The sequence below is a fragment of the Triturus cristatus genome, chromosome 10 (assembly GCF_964204655.1).
Source record: "Triturus cristatus chromosome 10, aTriCri1.1, whole genome shotgun sequence".
Lineage (NCBI taxonomy): Eukaryota > Metazoa > Chordata > Amphibia > Caudata > Salamandridae > Triturus > Triturus cristatus.
Window position 1 is genome coordinate 347853913 of NC_140593.1, and position 21574 is coordinate 347875486.

General features: G+C 46.3%; 1 long non-coding RNA gene across 1 annotated transcript in view; it reads left to right on the top strand.

The window, feature by feature from the left end:
- The window catches only part of LOC146789425 (uncharacterized), a 114853-nt gene that overhangs the window by 12214 nt on the left and 81065 nt on the right, over window positions 1-21574 (top strand). The window contains exon 2 of the long non-coding RNA XR_014969797.1: window positions 13937-14196. This is a non-coding gene — a long non-coding RNA (uncharacterized LOC146789425). The remainder of the gene's footprint in view (window positions 1-13936; window positions 14197-21574) is intronic.

Below are 21574 nucleotides of genomic sequence, written 5' to 3' on the forward strand. Positions count from 1 at the left end.
ATATCAGAGCGGGATGGAACCCCGATGACAAATACACATGTAGGCGCTGTGGCCTATGTGTCTATATCGCATCTACTCTATGTGTGCGTCTGGCTAGATCAGCAATACGTTTAGTAGAAGTGCCTCCCAACACCTTTTCACTGTCTTGCACCTTATATTCCTGCAGTGAAAACAAATGCAGAGTGCAAGCTATCAGTTCTGCCTTTTACAAGAATGCAGGTAAATACTCTGCTGGATAGGAAGTAAAACGAAAGCCTGAAGGTTTCAGATGTCCGTGATGAAAACAGCAAGCTGGGCTCCTGGTCTGCAAATGTGGCAGGCAGGTTGTCTACGAATCCTGCTTACAAGAGTGGAAAATTGTAGCTGTAAATGCCGGCCTACAACTTAGAAATCAGAAGGCAGCACACTCCCTTTACAGACAGACACCTACACTCCAGGCCTCCTCATCTCAAAGTATGTGTGCCATGCACTTATTTAAATAAGAGATCAACTCTTTTGGGAGTCTAATCTCCAGCACATTTACTTGAGAAAGTCATTATATCACACCTTACATTTCACTAAAACCCATGCTGTAATTTATTTTAGATGTTTTAAGGTCTACTTCTCATTGCTACTTCTAATTACTTTATTCCAGCTTGACTTCATGTGCTAGATCAGTTAAATGTATTATTATTACTTTAATTTCTCAAATTTGCTGGAAAATGCACCATTTGTCCACTCTTTTTTCAAACTTTTTTTGGGGGAGAACCCCCTCGAACCCCCAGTAGGTTGTTTGAGCTCGCTCGCCACAGTGCAGTGTGACAATTATTTTACACCCCACTCTTTTCAAATGTCACCAGCCGCCACTGTACTGTACTGCACCCTGCCCATAGGGGTACCTTGGGCCTACCTTAGGGGTGACTTACATGTACTGAAAGGGAAGGTTTGGGCTTGGCAAGTGGGTGCACTAAAAACATACTTGGCAGTAAAACAGCTTGCAGACACTGCAGTGGCAGGTCTTAGAACTCTTTGAAAAGGCTGCTCACGTGAGTGACACAATCAGCGCTGCAGGCCCACTAGCAGCATTTGATTTACAGGCCCTGGGACTCTCCTTGCACTTTACTAGGGACTTACCAGTAAATTAAATATGCCAATCATGAAAATACCAATCCATAATTCAATTTACAATAGGAGCACTTGTACTTTAACACTGAGCAGCAGTGGGAAAGTGTGCAGAGACACTAAAGCAGCAAAAACAGAGTCAAAACCAGGAGGTCAGAAAGCAAAAAGACTGGGGAAACATGCCAAAAGATGCCCGGTCTAAAATCTGTCCCCTCCATCTGGAAGTAGGTAGAACTACCCAATCTCCTTTTAGATCTCTTCACTAAGGCGGAAGAACTTGGAAAAACCATCAGCATTGGCGTGTTCTGTGCTAGGACAGTTTTACATCCTAAGCTCCATACCCACTACTGAGATGGACACCTCAACAACTTTGGGTTCTCACCCCTCGTTTGCATTAACCATCTGAGGGGCCTATGGTCTGTCTGAATTCAGAAGTGAGTCCCAAACAGGTAGGGTCTTAGCTTCTTCAGTGCCCAGACCACAGCGAAAGTATTCTCGCTCTATGGCACTCTACCTCTGTTCCCTGGTGAGTAGTCTCCTGCCAAGGAAGACTAAATGCTGCTTTAGGCTCTCTTCCTTCACTTGTGAGGGCACTGCTCCCACACCATGCCTCCACGCTGCCAGAATCCAAGAGAAGCCTCCGAGATCATCTGCGGCGTTCCACAGGGATCCTCCCTCAGCCCGACGCTGTTCAACGTCTACATGGCACCACTCGCACGCATCGCCTGACAGCACGACCTCAACATAATCTCCTACACCGATGACATGCAGCTGATCCTCTCCCTCACCAAGGACCCCCTCACCGCTAAATCCAACCTACACCAGGGAATGAAGGCCGTCGCCGACTGGATGAAGGAAAGCTGAATTAAGCTGAACTCAGACAAGACGGAGATCCTCATCCTCGGGCCCAACCCCTCAGCATGGGATGACTGCTGGTGGCCCGCATCACTGGGGACCTCCTACCAACCACACACGCAACCTGGGAGTCATCCTCGACTCTAAACTCACCATGACCAAACAAGTCAACGCAGTCTCCTCCACCTGCTTCAACACCCTCCGTATGCTCAGCAAGATCTACAGTTGGATCCCAACAGACATGAGGAAAACAGTCACCCAGGCCCTAGTCAGCAGCAGACTCGTCTACTGAAACGCCCTCTATGCCGGAGCCTCGTCCAAGCTCATCAACAGACTGCAGAGAATCCAGAACGCCTCTGTACGCCTAATCCTCGACGTACCGCACCGCGACCACATCACCCCCCATCCCCGTCTACAGAAGAATCTCCTTCAAGCTCCTGGTCCTCGCACACAAGGCACTCCACAAAACCGGCCCAGCCTATCTCAACAGTCGACTCTCCTTCTACGTACCCAACAGGAAACTCCGCTCCGCTGACCATACCCTGGCCATGGTCCCGCACATCCGTAGAACTACATCCGGAGGCAGGTCCTTCTCCCACCGCGCCGCCAAGACCTGGAACACCCTCCCCCTCAACTACGACAAACCGAAGACCTGCTGACCTTCAGGAGACGACTCAAGACCTGGGTCTTCGACCGATTTGAAGCAGGACCCCCCCCCCCTCCCCCCTCAGCGCCTTGAAACCCTCAAGGGTAAGTAGTGCGCTTTACAAATGAACTGATTGATTGATTGATTCTTTCCATAGCATGTTCTTAAGTGAACTTTCTGGGGCACTCGCGGCCGGCAAGACCGGCGAGCAGGTGGAGTGGATGGTAATTAAAATAAAATATATAACTTACCTTGGCTTCCTCCGGATCACGCGCCGCCGCCACAGCTCCTGCTGCTCCTGGCCGTGTTCAACCTAGGCAGCCTCCCTCCCCTCCCCTAGGCCAATCACAACGGTGCAATGGCAGCGTTGTGATTGGTGCGGTGCAGTGGGCAGCCCCCCACCCGGGCCTCTTTAGGGAAGCCATTTTCTCCCCAATGTAGAGTGCGCATGACTAGTTTGGTCGGCCCCAGAGGACCAACCAAACAGTCAGGGCACAAAGCATTGAGCAAGCCACTCCCCCCTGCTCCCGAGCAGGACTGCCCACCCGCCCGCCCCCAACCAGGCACTTCTGCTTTCTCGCAATGCGAGAAGCAAAAACATAAAATGGTAGTTTTACCATTTTATGTTTCTGCTTCTTGCACTGAGAGAAAGCAGTGGGGCGATGCCCCCACGCCCAAATGGAGGAGCTGCCGCTGGTGCAGTGTATGTGAAAGATAGGACATGTACTGGTGTGTGTAACCTGACCTGACAGTGAAATACAGTATAATTTGTTTTTCACTATTGAAAGGCAATCTGTCCCATAGGATAGAATGGGGAATGCTTTGTAAACATCTTACAGGTATATCTTCCCATGGGGACCAGATAGAAAGTGGAGTTTAGTATGCTTAAACTCAGAATACAAAATGCATCTTCTGGATTTTGTGTGTTTTAGAAAGTGGGTATTTTCTTGCTTAGCCATTCTGTATGCCTCTGCTGGTTTGGGGATTGACTGTCTGGCTTTGGAATGACAGAGGCTGGGGATGTGCATTCTCTTCAGACAGCACTGAGGGGGTCGAGGTGTGGCCTGCATTTCCTGGATTAGTCAGGGCTGAGCTGAATAGAATTGGCCTGCATTTAGATTAGTGGGATAAGATTTGCTTGCTATGGAATGGGCCTGGTCTGCCTTGGACACTGCTGTCTCCACTTCCTGCCAGGGAGCTGGGCCAGAAAGGACCAAACTGGTTTCAACTGAGCACACACACTCTCTGCCCAAAAGAACAAAGAGAAACTGAGTATAAATATTAGGGCCTAGACTCCAGAACTTTAGAACTTGCTTGGATCAAGGAACCTGCAGATGAGGAGAGCTGGAAGAACTGCCAGGAGGCATACAACCCTTTTGCTGTGTTGTTGCTTTGCTGGGTTGGCCTGCAGTTGCTGCTGTCCCTGGGGAAGCTACTTCCCCCCACGCAGCCCCAGGGACCGCCATCTTTCCGGGGCTATTTTCAAAATAATGTGTGGGGGGGGGCTCAGCCCTCCCACTCAGCCCCAGGGACCACCGCCTCCCTGGGGCAACTTACAAATGAGAGGGGGGTGCAGCCCCCCTGGAGTCGTAAATGGCCCTGGGGACCACCACCCCCCGGCCGGCTCCAGTAATGTCCCGGGGTGCCCACCCCCGGTACATTGCAGTTTGCTATGGGATGACGGGATCAGTGCTCCCACCATCCCATAGCAAACAGTGTGCTCGCTTTGAACAAGTGAGAACACTTTGCTCTTGCTTTTTCAGAAAGGGCACACTTTGCTCTTTTCCCCAGGGAGCTGCATGTCAGCAGCTACCTGGGGGCAAAAAGCCAGGCCGTCTCCCGCAGGAGACGGGAGCCAGCCAAGACTCCAGGGGGGCTTCAGTCTCCCCCGTGGCCCCACAACCAGCTGGCTATGCCCCAGGGGATGGGGTCCCCAAAGCCGCAATAGGCCTGGGGAGGGGGGCAGCGCAGCACCCTACCTTAAAAAATAATCAAAATAAAAACAAAATGGCCTGGACCTGAGGGATGGGGTTCCAGAAGCTGAAATCGGCCTGGGGAGGGGGGCCACACGTCCCCCTCCCCATTTCTAATTTGAAAAAAAGGAAAGGCCTAACACCGGGGATGGCTTTCCCGGAGCCTCAATCTGCCTCAGGAGGGGGGGGGGGGAGGGGCACATGGGCCCTTTCCTTTTTTATTTGTAAATACAAAAAATAGGGTCAGGCCACGGGGAATGGGGTCCCCGGGGCCCAAAATCATCAAGGAAAGGGGGGGCCACACAGCCTTCCTTCCTAAAATTAAAAAACAAAATCAAAAGCCTGCAACTCGTCGGAGGCCTGCCCCCTTTTACCACTACTCTGCAAACGTACCTCCTGGCACGTTCTTGGTTGGGGGAAGAAGTCCTCTTCGCTCTTGAGGGTCCTTTCAGGCCAACTAGCCCACCTGTTACCACTAGCAAGCCCCACATAGACGATATATGTGTTTCTGAGTTTGCCTTCTACAGGACCATGAATACCCTCATGGTAATTGCATGGTAATTGGACTGGTGAGTTTACCGCTAGTGTCTGCCTTTTAAGGTAAGGCTGCTGTGGCACAGCTAGGTTAAGGTCTACTGGGCAGGTTGCCGGTGAACATGTGTGTGTATGTGTATATGCATGCGTGTGGACTGCACGAGACAGAATACAGCTGTGCGCAGCCTGGTAGCTTCAAACTGAGGCAGTTTTAAACTGCAAATTCAACCTGTCAAAGTAAGCCCATTTTACTAGTCACCACTAGGTAGGCCTGATTGCCCATCAAGGTTGGGTGCACGATATTTGAAAATAGGACATGTAGAATCTGATGTTGAATATGCCCTAAGAGTGAAATATACCCAAAATGTATTGTCACTGTAGTTAGGCCGGCAGCTCCCATAGGAAATCATAGGGGTACGTTGTTACATTTATTAAATGCTAAATACAGATTGGTAGCAGGTAGAGAAATATTTCAAGGACTTATCTTAAAATCCAATTTAATGGTGAAGCAAATTTTTGTTTCAATATTGAGCAAAAGACACTTTAAAAAATGCAATTATTTTGTTAAAAGCATGTAAGCTTTCAACAGTCACCCGGCAGCTGGATGGCTTCCCTTTGATGATATGTATAAAGCTCACAGAGCCTGGACAAAGGGATTGGGGTTGCACAGGTACTGGCCTTCACTTGACAGGTTGGCCTGGGGGCTGTACTCCAATACTAGCTTTGCTTTAAAGAAGCCTTTACTATCACAAGCAGGTGAATACAACACCAGGCCTCCCCTCCTAATTTGTGCCTCTAGCCAACCCGGCTCCAAACCCGGGGGGGAGGGGAGGCTGTTCCACAAGGGTGATTTTGCCCATTATCATAGCCACACCTCTGGGTGGGCACAGGAGTTCTGACCATGAGAAGAAGGGATCTTCCATATTGGGTTGTCCCAGAATGCTATGCAGGAGGGCTGGGACAGGGTTGGAGAGATTATAGAATCATAGGTGTGACCATGGGTGCTTGGCATCTAGAACTTTCCACTCACACTTATAAATAATACCTGCACAAGGGAGAGACAGAGAACAAGACCCTGTGCCTGGGCTGCAACAACATCAGAATAATTGCCAGTTCTAAGGACAAGCCATCTAATGCCCCTGATGGACTACAGTTTTTCCCTACAGTGGATCCCCAGGAATAGATGGGTCTCTCCTTATGATCCATGAGGACCATTTGGGTGAATACTTGGACTCCCCTGCTCCCTAGTTGCCCTGCAAGACGGCCAGGATGCCATTGGGCCCGTGGTGGGCAAAGCAGAGAAGAAGACTGGCATAGGGAGAAACGGAAAACAGCTCCCTGCATGTTGTACCCCTTTTGAGGCCAGAAGGCCTGCTGAAATGGCTCTTGGTAGCTCTTGGTAGCTAGAGTTTGCCACCACAATGAGCTCAATATTGAGGAAATTGGCCTGAGTTATTTACATCTGAAGATTTGGCAATTTTAAAAAGCTTATCACCGAAAACAACAAATCTTCACAAAACTTTCTAGAAAAGAAGTTTGTCTACCTCAGGTTCTTTCTGGAAAATGTCAGTTATCTCTCAAGTAGGTGCCGAAAAAAGGAGGGGCCGAAAAGCAGCTTCCCCAGTTAATTTCCTTATGGATTTTTAAACAGCAATATAGAGAAAACAGCTGAAGAGAATTACACCAAATTTGCCAGAAAGCTAAAAATGTACTCGGAAAGCTGTGGATTTGCTGTAAATCTGTTAAGCCGTTTTAGGGAATCAAGGTAAAACATAGAGATATTTGTGCTGTGGGACTCTTGAGGAAGTCCCACGGGGCAAAATGGCAATTGAGCATTCTAATTGGCTGTACCTCTGGGACGGAGACCAGTCCAGTGGGAAAGAGGGCCGTGATTCACTGCCTTAGCATGAAGACAAATGTTACAGCTGCCATTACAGGACTCAAGTCTCTGTCTCTGAGTTTACCTAAAAACAAGGTAGAAGGGGGCAAGGTAGTCCTTGTGGGTTGGTACTAGAGGGATTCTCCAGGAGGACAACATTTAAAAATAAAAACATTTTTGGGTCATCCCAATTCTGTGGGACTCGCTCTGGATGCAACACAATACTTATTCAATATATCATGACATCTAATACTCACTGCTTAACATAACATGTGTATTTGTAAAGCGCACATTCACCCTGAAGGGCTTCCTGGCACTGAATATCAGACATTTATTGTTACCCAACTCCATGGTACTCATGTTTTCAACCTCAGAAGGATGAAAGGCTGAGTGGGCCCACCGGGATTTGAACCTGAGGTCAAACACAGGCTTTTATACTGGACACATTAGCCCACTAAGCCCCCAGACCCAGCCTACTTAGTTGTAGAGGTGTCAAATTACTCAATGTAGTCCTGGCTGAGAGAATATTTAAGTCTCCAAAGGTGGGGTTTTAGTGTCTATCATAGAATGCAAAGATTGCCTTGAGTTCGGCTCTGAGGGTATTTGACTACTCCTAATCGAGTTATTTGATACATTGAATATATATTATTATTTATGTTGTAACTGTATCGGTTTGAATGTTTTTGTCATGTTTATTCTCGTGCAATTTTCCACATACAAGCCTCACACCCTGAGAATAAGTTTGATGGAAAGTATTACGAATAATTAATTTTTCCAAATATTTCTAGCAAAACGATATGATGAATAAAGTCTGTATGTCACATATCTAAGAGTGATCACATATTCTATGGTTATTTAAGGTGCATATATTTGGAGAAAATCTAGATAGCAAGCGCCTCCACTCTGACACTCAGGTCTGGAATCCAAGGCATTGGTGTCGTTTTCTTGTGAACAAATTGTGCTGCTATGCCCCTAAACACCACACTATTTTCTTCAGATGCTGAGTGACTCGAGCTGGAAAGGAAAGACTCAATTTTCGTGATACTGTACATTGGCACAGTTCCTCTGTCTATTGCCTTGACCACGGCACTAGCAGGAGAGTCACCCTTTCCTCTGGTCACTCCATGCCATAAAATATGTGGAATTCCTTTAACAAGCACTCTCACAGTTAACTCGCTGTCCTCCTCAAACCCGGTCTGGTCTCATGGTCTCACGAGGGTTCTTGATTGACAAGCAGCACATGTCCCTCTAACAATGCAGCTGGCTCATGAGTGACTTATGAGACCAGAACACGTAATACTTGAATTCAAATGGATCTGTGTGCAACTGTGAGAGAACCCTAACACCAGCTGGGCATACAGGACCCTCAAAAGGTGGAGACTAACCACCGTAATTGAGAAAACATTATGCACATTAGCACTTCTCCTAACAACACCGTCACTGTTAAATGTATTACTGCTTAATGCTCCATGACTCATTTCCCAGTTACACTTATTGTAAAGGAGATTCCATGCCTTTCCCACTGACTCCACAGCACTATTTACATAACACCACATCTGTAATGCTTTCTTCCCTGCAATGTCCTTATACTTAGGTCTGCATGCTGGAGCACATCACCTCAGAATGTCACTCCCCTCAGCTCCTTCTACTTGCAAAACATTGCCCATACTCCTCAATGGGCTCTTCATGCCCAGCAGTCTGAGGTGACACAACTTGATAGTGCATTTGAGGGTGGTTGGGCCCAAACTAATCCTCCATGGTCACAGGCAATCTTACGTCCCATGACAAAACTCCCCCTCTGCAAGAGCAAGAAATGGCTTGCAACTATTGCCACAATCTTGCTGCATATTCATGGGGGTCCTTAATAATGTAATAGTTTCACGCAGGTGGGCTTCATCCTGGGCCACTCCTCTAGGAGCCATCTCCGCACCCTCATCCATACCCTATGGGCAGCCTAAGACATGTCGGGCGAAGCGGTGGCCCTCTCCCTAAATCCTGAAAAAGCGTTTGACTGCATCAAATGGGGTTACCTCTTCGCAACTATGAAAAGGTTTGACATGGGGGACCAATTCATAGCCAAGGTGCGACTGCTGTATGACTGCCAAAAGGCCCAGGTCAACTGTGGGGGTTTTCTTTCTGACTCCTTCCAGATCCAGAGTGTCCCTCCTGGCCATGTCCCAAGCATCCACCATACTTCATTCACACCACATCACAGGCATGCCCCTCACTGGCGGGCTCTCCAAAGTCTACCTATATGCGGACAATGTCCTGCTCACCCTTACGAACCTATGCCGCTCCTTACCAGCTCTACAGTCATAGACAGCTTCCCAGCCCTGTGTGGTTACAAAGTAAACTAGGATAGGACTGATGGCCTGCCTCTCTCAACCTGTACCATGAAAGCAGCAATCCATGGATTTCCTTTTCACTGGAAGTCCTCATGCCTTAAATAGCTGGGGATCCTAGTCAATAGCAAAATGGAGAGGATGGTCGCGGACAATTTAGACCCCCTGATTGCCCAGATGAAACTAGACTAGGGTTCTCTATTTGGGGCAGGGTACAAGCAATGAGGATGGTCATGCTACCGCACTTCACATATGCGCTAGGCATGCTCCCCGTAATGGTGCCTTTGGTCACTTTATGCCTCACAGACTCCCAGGTCCAGCCCTTCATGTGGGGCTCCTCGCGGCCAAACTCATGGTACGGTGCTCATGTGGGGGCCTACTATCTGTAAAACATTATGCCCTAGCCCTCCATCTCGCACAACTAGCATACCTGCTCCCTGGTACTCTGGAACCACAGCAGTGGGTCCACAGAGAACTCCTACTGCTTTATGGCAGCCAGGGACTCGTCCTTCATTACGGGGGCGACTCTCTTCAGCCACTCCCTGTGCTACAGTCCACCCAAAATGCTTGGCAATGTGCACACCGCATATTTGAGGTGGACCCGTGCCTCCATGATAAGGCGCCATTATGGAACAAAGACAGCTTACGCATTGATGGTTGAGTCCCCTACTGGACCCTGTGGATAGAGGTGGGCATATGCAATCCGGACCATGTCCTGGATGATGGGGACCTGAAACCTTTCGACCACCTGAGGGAGGAATTTGGTCTTCACCCACAACAAGCATGGCACCATTTGCAGTTGCAACTCTGCTTGAGAAGCTGGCTAGTCCCACCCACATGGTCCCTACAGACTTCGCGAGTGGTGTCTTACCTCACCACGTGGGGTCATCATAAGGGAGAGTTGTTTTGAATTTATAGTACACTCACACATCACCTCTTCTCCCAACCTCTCCTACACAGCCCTCACACAAATGGCAGACCCACCTACTGATAACAGTTGAGGAGGATGATTGGGTTGACACCATGGAAGCCCTGGACTAGGGAACCCAGGAAGCCTGCTTGAAATTCTGCCTCTTCAAGACACTTCACGAATAGCACTAGACCCCGTTGAGATTGAACAGAGTGGGACTCCTACCTCATGCCAATTGTTGGAGATGCCCGGCCACCCACTGTGACCTTCCTCACATCCTATGCAAATGCTCCTCGGTGCTGCCCTTCTAGACAGCCGTCAGGAATACCCTGGAGACATCCACGCCACAATTCCTCCCCCCCACCCCTGTCATCCTCCTGCATGATGTCGGGGGTACCCCAGACCTCTCCTGTCCACACTTCTGCCTCCTCCACATGACATTAGCCATGGCCAAGATATGTATACTCTGCCAGTGGAGGTAACCCACGCCTCCATCGCAGGGGGACTGGACGGTAGAAATAATACAGACAGAGAAACCCCAACATGTTATATACAACATGCAGGACCAGGCAGAGGTGTTCATGCAAACATGGGCACCCTTCCTACGAGAAGATCTCTGAGATTTGTTACCGCCACATCCCCCACTCCCCAAGTGCTGAGACTCGCTTGCCAGCGGACACTGTTAGAACTCCTTGTCATGAAATTAGGAGGCTCTGTGCCGGACCAGCCCCACCACCCACACTATGCATCTCCCCCTCCATCTCCTCTATCCTCCCCACCCTTCCCCCTCAACGTGACACCCCGTCTTGTTTCCTTCCTCACCTCCTCCCCCTTACCTTGACTCCACTCGCCTCATCCTCTCACCCTCTCCTTTTTACCATCCCTGCCCCACACCCCTCCCCCCCTCCCCCTCGGCCATGTATGTGTGTGGACCCCCTCTGCCCTGCAGTATCCCCTTGCCACCTCCACTCCACTTAATCGGTTGAGATAGGGAACACGCCCACCCCACTGGAACGCATTAGCCCGATGGAACGGAGCCCCTTTCAACTGCTCGCGCTCGATCCCTCTCCCATTTCCGTTGTCTATGTCACCCCAACGCCAGGGTCATGCCTTCCCCTACCTTCTTCTTGCAGCCGACTGACAGGGCCCTCATCTCCACCCCCTCCGTCCCCGGGAGCACTGGCTGAATGGCTCACTGACATCTGACACCTGAAGGGACATGAAGCACAGGGAACATCAGCATTGTGTGTGCCATGTGATCTCTCCCCTTGACTCCCCGCCTTTTTCCCCTCATTCCTCTCCACTCCTCTCCATTAAAATGTACTGCATATAGTATTCTGTTACAACCTGTGTACATGTTATGTGATCTCGTTCTCAATAAAATATTACAACACAAAAAAAATGCCATAGTTTGAGGGCAGGGTCTTCATACAAGAGTCTCTAGCCCCTCAAGCAGCAGCAGCTGCTGATGCTAGGCGCAAGGGTTTCGCCCTCCTAATATTTTGAGTAATGGGGATGGTAATTTCAAAGAGCAATTACCATTAACATTTCGTTTGAAACAATCATGACTGTAATACCCTTACTACCAGTCACAAGTCAGTCAGCTTTAGGAGACATAGGTGCTATTGCGCATGTGCTGCCTGATCGTTGGTGAATCTAGCATACGAGGGGCTGGCATGGCACCAGCCCTGGCCTGCAATACACGGGGGTCCTCAGGGACCTCCCCAGAGGCGTTTCATGGCATGGGCAAAGTGGGCTCTAGCCCAGGGTCCCAGCCTTTCTGGGGGGCTCTGATAGAGCCAGCTATGTTCTGTAGAGCGTCTTGCTCTGATGACCTTAAATAGTTCTTAAACAGATGGTTTTAAATACCGTTTTCCTTCAATTTATTTTGAATGTGATTGAAGTGTGAGAGTCTATTATAGTCATTTTGCAGAGAAATGTTGCTTTTATGTTTCATGCAACATCCATAAAACAATTCTTTAGATCAAAACAGGACATCACAGATGAGAAATTGGAGGGGATCTCAGAGATATTTGCAGTAATATTAGGGAGCTGCTGCTGTTAGAATATGGAAAACACACCTCACTATCCCTGAATTTTAGATTTAAAAACATTTAGAATTTGGACCAGTGTGCCGGTGCACTGTCAGACCAAAAAGGGCATGAAAGAGGTGACATTTGATCCTAAATTCTAAGCGTTCCAAACAGGGTCCCCCAAAATATATTTGGCCCAGGGCCCCCAAAATCCTTAAGATGTCCCTGGACCACCCACTGATGACGTGAAGCAGCGCCATATTATAAAGCAACCCCAGGCGTGTATGGCATCAGCCTTGTACTTCAGGGGCTGCTTGTCAATCTCTTGATGCTACTGAGCATGTGACCTCACATCACAGAGTCCCGAGACTCACAACTCATGATTCTGTGACATCAGGTCACGTGGATCTGCAGCATGCTGTGAAAAGATACACAGCTTATGCTTTTGTGTGCCTCGTGTGTCTTTTATTGTGTTTAGAGAATGTTAGAGCACTTCGGGACTGCAGTCCTCCAGCGCATGTGCCACACATGCTGCTTAAAGAGTGACAGCAGACCAAGGGCACAGGTAAGTAACAGGGGCCTGGGGCTGTCTAAAATAGTTCGCATTTTTTGGAGAGAAGGTTGTGGTATGCCGTGTTACAGCCAGAGTGGCTCTCCTCTTCAAAATAAAAAACCTGCTCGGGTCCAGAGCTGATAACTTTGGAACGAGTAACCAGGATCAAGGACTGGCATTGGCACAACATCCTGTGATCACTCCGGGCATGGCACAGCAACAAAAAACATGTGTGTGAAGTAGGAGGTACGTTTCTTATTTCATGTTTGACCCATAGGTTGCAGCAACTGCAGGTAGGTCTTGTCAGGGCTCCATCCCCCCTTTATCCGTATCAATGTCCTAACTTCCATTGCAGACCACACACCAACAACATTCTATTACTTAATTCACTCTCAGCATTTCAGACACCAGATCAGTTTTGGGGATTGGAAGTTGGTGTTGTTTAATGAATCTGCATGAAATTAGGTCGGCACTTAACAAATTAACCCTGACTCACAAATATCAGGGTCCAATAAGATCAGACATGTGGGGCTAAAATTAAAGAGGAAGGTCAAAAAAGCTAGGGACCCCTGCCAACCCTCACTGTGCATGGATGAAAGCCTTTTGCAGCAGGGATTGACTGTCTGTGGGCTTTGAGGACATGGACTGGCCTTAGTCCAAGATCTATGGCCATCTCCTGCTGCATACAGCTCTACGATGTTTGTGGCAGGGTTTGTCTGGCATGTGACTACCCCCTGCTGTGTTTGGCCCTAGGCTGTGTGTACCTTTGTTGTACCACAATGTTTAATGTGTTTGTACATGTTCTCACGTGCAGTGAGTGGACACGCGTGAGTGCTGTTCTTCTCCCTTCCTGCTCACGTGCTCTGCACACCACGCGCGCTAGAACAGCATTGTCTTTTACATTCTGTTTATCCTTGAAATGTGCATCAGTGCACAGATGCCTTTGGTCTGCGCGCAGATGCATGTTTCTTTTCAGGTATCACAGTGCATTATTTATACTTGTATTGTAGACAGTTGTGACAGTTTCTTCTTGGATGTTATGCTGTTCAGACCTGCTGCTGTGGGATCCCTAATCCTGGAACCTAATTAAATACTTTTTATGGATTTCAGCTTCTGGTTTCCTCTTCACTTCATTCCTGTGTTGGTACAAGTCTGTCTGGATCTCTGTAACACATTTTGGCGACGATTATGGAATGAAAACCCGCGTTGGGGAGCCCACAGTCCTGCTTTCCTGCCCTTTCTCTTTTGAAAGTTCTACATTTGAAAGTTTTACTTTTTATTGGCACTGCTGAAATAAAGCACTAGGAGCTTTACAGTTTGGTCACATGATCTCCTACTCTTATGGATTAATGTGGATTTAACTATTCAAGGTAAGGAACCCCTGTTAACAGATTCAAGCTGGTGATCTCCATTACTTCATCTTTAAGAGTTTTCTTCATCAAGGTACCATTTGATGCGTTTACAGAGGTGTGCTTGGGAGCCTTTTCATGATCTCAGCTTTGCTCTGGTTATTCAGCGGCGCTTTTGGCCTGTCTTCAACTATGACAGGCACACCTTGTAAGTATTCTATTTGATTTTATCTAATTAGCTTAACTGTTGAGTAGCCATGGCCGCTGCTAACCCTGCACCCAATTCTTTGGCTCATTTGCTTTATTTCTGGAGCGTCCTGGTAAGCCTCCTGTGAAATGGATGCTGTGGATCAGAGCGTTTCAGAACTATTTAATTGCTGTTGGTGCTGATGAATACGTGGCAAAACGCAAAGCTGCTATTCTCTTTAGTCATTTGGGTCGTAAAGGGCAACAGGTATTTGGCAATTTGGCCACAATACCAGCACCCACTGATGAGGAGGATGAATGGGATGTATTTCTGGAAGCGAAAGCTCGTCTGCAAAAGAAGTTCAGTGATGAGCCAAGTATTCTTCTGGAACGTTTTAATTTTGCGAAAAGAAAACAAACCTCTGATTTGTCCATGGAGGATTATTTATCTGTCTTGAGACATTTAGCTACCAACTGCAACTTTGGTGCTTCATTGTATGTATACTTGCAAGACCAGTTTGTTTATGGCTGTTCATCAAAGAAGATACAAGAGAAGTTGCTATGTTTCAGAGATCCATCGCTCAATGAAGTTCTAACAGTTGCTAAAGGCATTGAACGTTCTATTGATGCATCTTTGGACAGTGAGACTCTTGACTTGTCAAGTTTAGTACTTAACCTTGATGTTCTCCACATTTCAGACAAAGAAATTAAGGATCCCATTTGTCAAGTTACCATAGCAGGGATGCTCACCCTGGACATGATGTGTGACTCTGGTGTTCCAATCGCCATTTTTTCTGATGTATTATTCTATTCTAAGTGGGGTGTTGGAGCAAATGTGCATCTTTCTGATGTACATCCCAAAGCAGATGGTGAACAAGAAATTGATATAGTAAGCGTTTTCATTGATTTTATCACTTACTTAGGTAGGACGCTGCAAACTAAGATGTATGTTGCCAACAAGGGTAAAGCTATTGTTGGGTGGAAGGATCTTGCAAAATTAGGAATTTATTTAGTTCTGGGTGGTGATCCCCCTTGTCAGGATTCATGATTACCTCATTACCCCGGTTTGCTCTGTTGAGGAGTCTGACATGGCTTTATAGAAAAAAAAAATCCAGCTATGTTTAGTGACTCTTCAGGTTGTGTTACAAACTACTTACATAACATTGTGTTAAAAAACATTCTACACCAGTTACCCACAAAGTTCACCCTGTTCCGTTAAATGTCAGGGGTGAACTTAAATCTTTGCTTGACAAAATGTCCTTTGAAGGTGTGATTGTTAAGGCAGAGGCATCTGAATGGGTCAGCCCCATAGTTGTCGTTCGCAAAAAAGATAAGAGTATTAGATTATATGCAGACTTGCGCAGTATCAACAAATGCTTTGGCGTTGAGAGTCACCCATTACCCAGAATTCAGGAGTTGTTGGCTAAAATAGGTGGTTTGCGGTACTTTTCACTTCTAGATTTGAAATCGCCGTACCATCAAATTTCTCTTCATCCTGACTCTCAGATGTTCACCACATTTATTACACCTTTTGGTGCCTACAAGTTCACTAGACTTCCTATTGGACTGGCGTCTGCTGCCAGTGTTTTTCAGTGATTGATGGACACCATCTTGGAGGGCAGTACTGGTGTGCAGGCCTACCAGGATGATGTGCTCATCTATGCTGGAACCATGGCTGAGCATGACAATATACTAAACGAAGTTCTTGGTAAATTTACTTAATGTGGAATTACCCTGAGGTTGGACAAATGCCAGTTTAATGTTCAATAATTTGATCCTGTGGGTCATTCTATTAGTTCTAAAGGTATTTCACCAAAACTTTCATTGATAAAAGCTATTCAGGATGCACCAATTCCCAGAGATAAGGATTCTCTACGCTCATTTTTGGGTTTGAGTGAGTAGTATTCACAGCTTGTGTACAGGTATTCATTTCTAGTACAGCCTTTGAGAGAGCTGCTAAAGAAGGGTGTGAAATGTATCTGGAATGATGACACACAGGCTACTTTTGAGGCTGTGAAACAGTTAATTATTTCAGGGCCTGCACTTTCTCCTTTTCAACCTGATAAAGAGTATATCCTTACCGTGGATTCAAATCAGATTGGGTTGGGTGCGGTTTTATCACAGAGCATTCAAGGTAAAGATCGCACAGTTGCTTTTGCATCACGCTGTCTATCTACTGCGGAGGCACGTTACAGCACCATAGAGCGTGAGGTCATAGCTTGTTCATGGGCTGTCGAAAAGTTCAAATTTTTTTTATGTGAACAGGATTTCCTCATGTTCACTGATCACAGACCATTGTTACATTTGTTGAATGGGAATAGATCTGGAAAAGCATCTTCTAGTTTGGTAAGGATTTTGTCCAAGTTACAAGAGCACAATTTCACTTTAAAATACATACCAGGTGGAAAAAATGTCAGAGCTGGCTGTCTCTCCAGACTACCAGTTCAGGATGATGTTAAAGAGGATGTCAGTTCTGAGGAGTGTGTTGTTGCACTATTTGATGAAATTGTATCGAATTCTGCATCAGTTTCACATGAAGAGTAGCTGAAGGCCTTTTCATTGTATCCTGTTTTAGTCACTGTGGCTGATTTGTTGAAGAAGGGTTGGCCTATGGTGAGAAGTATGGAATCTTCTTTATGACCTTTTTTACAAGTTTCAGAAGAATTGCCCTTAGTGGAAGGAGTGTTAGTGAGAGGAGATCGGTGTGTTCCACCTGTTTCCCTAAGATTGTCACTCATCAAGGAAGCTCATGTTGGTCACTTAGGGGTTTCAAGCACATGCAAAGCGTTGAAACAATTTTTTGGGTGGCCGTCCTTGGAGGCACAAGTTGAAAGGTTTGTTGAGGATTGTCCGATCTGTTTAGTGTCTGATAAGCATTGGAAAAGACATGAAACACCCCTAATGCCTATTCCTCTGCCTGAGGAAGCTTGGAGTAAAATTGAGCTGGATTTTGCAGGACCCTTTGAGTTATTGCCCTCAGATCAACGCTTCCTCATGGTGGTTGTTGATTATTTCAGCAAGTGAATCTATTTCAAATTCACATCGCATCCTGACATTGACTCAGTTATTAGATGTTTGAGCAGAATATTTTTCATTGAAGGTGTACCCAAAGAATTGGTTTCTGATAACGACACACTTTGTATCAAGAAAGATGTGTGCATTTTTGGATGAACATTCTATCAGACATTTAACCACAGCTTTTTACTCTCCCTCTGTCAATGGACTTGTGGAGCGAATGAATCGCTTTCTCGAAGAAGGTGTCCAGACAGCTTCAATAATGGGGTGGGATGTCAAAGAGTTTTTAGTGAAAAAAGTGTTGTCATATTTACTTGCACCCCACAGCTTCACCGGTGTTTCTCCTTTTCTTTTATTGCAAAAAACGTTACCTAGGTGTTCTTTTTGCCCAGACTGGGTTAGGAACATGAACAAACAAGGATCTCATCAATGGTTGGAGGGTGTAGCTGCTAGAGTTGAAACAAAACAACAACAGAGTAAAACACCTATTGATCGCAGACATAGGGGCAGATTTATGTTGCACTTGCGCCACTTTTGCGCCGCCGTTGCGTCACTTTTGTGACGCAGCAGCGGCGCAAATCCTGCGCCATGGTGCGGGGTATTTACAACGTGACGCATCTGGGAGATGCGTCACGTTGTAAAGCCCTGCGCCACATGTAGGCGTTCCAGGGCAGGTGGGGGCGTTCCGGCGCAGGAACGCCTCCTAAAAGTGGCTGAGTGAAATCTACAAGATTTCACTCAGTCACTTTTAGGCCCATGCTGCGTCAAAACCCTGTGCCTGCTTGAAGCAGGCGTAAGGATTGACGCAGCATTGTACAGATAGGGCCCCCCAGAGCATTGCTAGAGCTGCGTCGCGCTTGCGACGCAACTCCAGCAATGCGCCACTTTTACAGCACAGATGCGTCACGCATCTGTGCCGTTTTTGCCCCATGGTGCGCCGCATTATAAATGCGGCGCATCCATGGTTGCGCAGCTGTGGCGCATAATAACTGGCGCATCCCTGCTGATATGCAGGGATGCACCAGTTATTATAAATCTGCCCCATAGAGTTCAGGTTAGTAAGTTGAAATTTGGTGATCTTGTTTTGGTAAAAATTCCCAAAAGAGTAAAGAAAGGAGAGTCCAAATGGTCTCTTCCGGTGATAGTTGAGAGAGTATCCAAGGGATCTGCATTTTTAAAAGGAAAAGGATGGTGGAATAAAAGAGACTAGGTACAAGTTTCTAAAGAGCAAGCAAGAAAGAAGGAAGATTCAGATTTTTTGGATTTTTCAGGATCTGACTTGGTGGGCCCAAGTTCAAGCAATTCTGGTTCTGTATCTAACGAGGTTAATGTCAGTCTGGATGTGTCAACCTCTATAACTTCTCAAGGGGATAAATTAGAAGAGGGATCTTCATCTGTGGTTCCACAAAGGTTTGCACAAAATGTGGGTATGCCTGCAAAGTTTAAGGACTTTTATGTCGATTAGTTCTTTGTAAAGTTTATTAGCTCATGCTTTTGGGTTTTTTTATAAGGGGGAAGGTGCTGTACCATAATGTTTAATGTCTTTGTAGACGTTCTCTCGTGCAGTCAGTGCATGAGCGTGAGTGCTGTTCTTCTCCCTTCCTGCTCACGCGTTCAGCACACCATGCGTGCCAGAACAGCATTGTCTTTGACATTCTGTTCATTCTTGAAATGTGCATCACGGGCAGATGCCTTTGGTCTGCGCACGGATGCATGTTTCTTTTCAAGTATCACAGTGCTTTATTTATACTTGTATTTTAGACAGTTTCTTCTTGGATGTTATGCTGTTCAGACCTGCTGCTGTGGGATCCTGTATCCTGGAACTTAATTAAATACTTTTTATGGATTTAAGCTTATGGTTTCCTCATCTGGTTTCTTCTTCACTTCATTTTTGTGTTGATACAATTCTGCCTGGTTCTCTGTATTCTGGAAAGGATATAAGCCAGGTTAATATGATATATCATTAACCTGAAAATTCACCGAAAAACACATTTAAAGGCTAGGTATGGATCAGAGAATGCTATACTGGAAAAAAACTAAATTCACCCGGTTATGGCATACAAAGCAGGAAGCACTCATAACTCACACCACCTGCCATGCTCAGTACATCTTCACTTTGTTTGTGACACGGAACACAAAATGAAGGCAGACCGAAAGAAAAACATGGTGGGTGCAAGTGTTAGGGTAGCATTGTGCATTACATACCATATCTGCTGGATTTCATGGCCTTTTCTTTTTATGTATAGATATATATATATTTAAACATGTATTTATAAAAATATATATATTTACATTTATTCAATATTTAAAGAAATGAAACAAAGTTTACACTGAATGCAGAAATATACAGAAATATATAATAGAAACAAAACATAACTGTAATGTGATGACTCTTACAATGTAAATAAACTCCTGATGGAATAGTTACTCCTAAAGGTCCGATTCGGTGACGCCTGATGTAGTTAGTGACTGCTATTGTGTCACCAGTCTTCCTGCACCTCCATTTGGTCTCCAAATGTCTTGGCCAAGTTCATGGCTGATGATGGCGGCCTGGTCTATCTCCCACCCGTAGACCTAGAGAAGGTTGTGAAATGAGAGTAATGCCGTCACTTGTAATGACAACAGCCTTTCCACGGTCGACCTTTGGTATGAGTAGCCTCAGACCCTTGGCTGACATGAGAACTCCAAAACCTGATGTCATGAATGCATATTCTGTGCTCTCTAAGTAGAGCACAGAGTATGGTATTCAGGAGACGGCTGGTCCACAGAACGTGGAGTCGAGTATAGGAGGATAGCAGGAGAGGATGCCTAGTCATGCCAGGCTTTTAAATTTAAGAAAATATTTTGAAGGTTGAGATGGAGATTCCACCTGTGGCGTGTCGCTGTTATCTGTGCAATCAATCCAGGGGTTCTTTGGTTCTACGTAAACTTTACACCACTTGGGGAGGGTTCCATAAAATGTCATATTCCTCTTCAAGTTTAGGCAATGTGAGGCATCACTCCTCCTCAAAGCTACTCAGCATGGCTCTGTGAGAGGAACACTCAGGGTTCATCAGGACCAGTGCCTTAACAAGGGTGCCATGAGCTTTAAAGCAAGCAAAGAAAATGGGCCTCTTACCCACAATTAAGAAGAGAAAAAAAGCCATAAAGGAGGTCCAGAGGGCCCCTCACACCATTGGGCTCTGGTGCCAATGTACCTTCTGCGCTATTGATAGCTATGCCCTGCCATGCCTAAGTCCACCTCTTCTCGACCATGTTCCAGCAGCAGGGTGGGATTGGGACAGAGAAAAGGCCTGGACACAAAAATATGCCTCCCCATTAGTGAATCAGAAAACTAGAAAAGGGGTACCCATTCTGCAAATTTGAGCTCTTTTGAACTTTTAAAGACACGATGTGTAGGTATTTTGCGACCTAAAGGAGAATATATACCTTTGAGATTGTTGCTGTCAATATTTGTGGTAATATCAGGGGACACTAACACAATAGGAGCCACAGGGGGAAAAAACAAACGAGCACGGCCGCCCCCCACTCAATACATTATAACAACCAATGGCCTGCCCTACGATACACCTACTTATATGATGCCAACATTCAACAGGGTTTTCAATCTTTTCTAATTCCCTAGCGTGTGTTTCCTATCACTACTCATAGGTCGTGGTGTATCAATTTAAAAGTGTCAAAGAAACCATCATAGCACCATTCCTACCCAAAGTTGACTAGAAAAAAGGTGAAGGAAGAGAAAGAGCACCTCACGGTAGTAACACCAAGGGGGGTTGCTGGTTGGTACTCACCAGCATACCCACTTATCATCATAGGTTGCTCTTACTCCATGTGAAAAACAAAAATTGTAATGTACTGATACAAAATCTCTGTACGGTGAGGTGGTGAAAAAAATAACAGTGCCAAGTACTTTTATGCGTGCCCAATGAACCCCAGTGAGAACATGAAAATCGAATTCTCACCATTAAAACGGTAGTGCTTACTAGCTTGTCGTAACTTTATTAAATGCTGTAAGCTCCCACGATTAAAAATGGTTTCAGTCAAACCATAACCAATTCTATAATGCCAACATGTTTCGTTGCCGAACCATCACGCAACTTCTTCAGGGCTATGGGGTTCCAAATCAACTTCACATATGGTTCACCTAAAACCTCTGATGGTGTGATCAAAAGACACAAGGAATGGCAGTTAAAAAGGC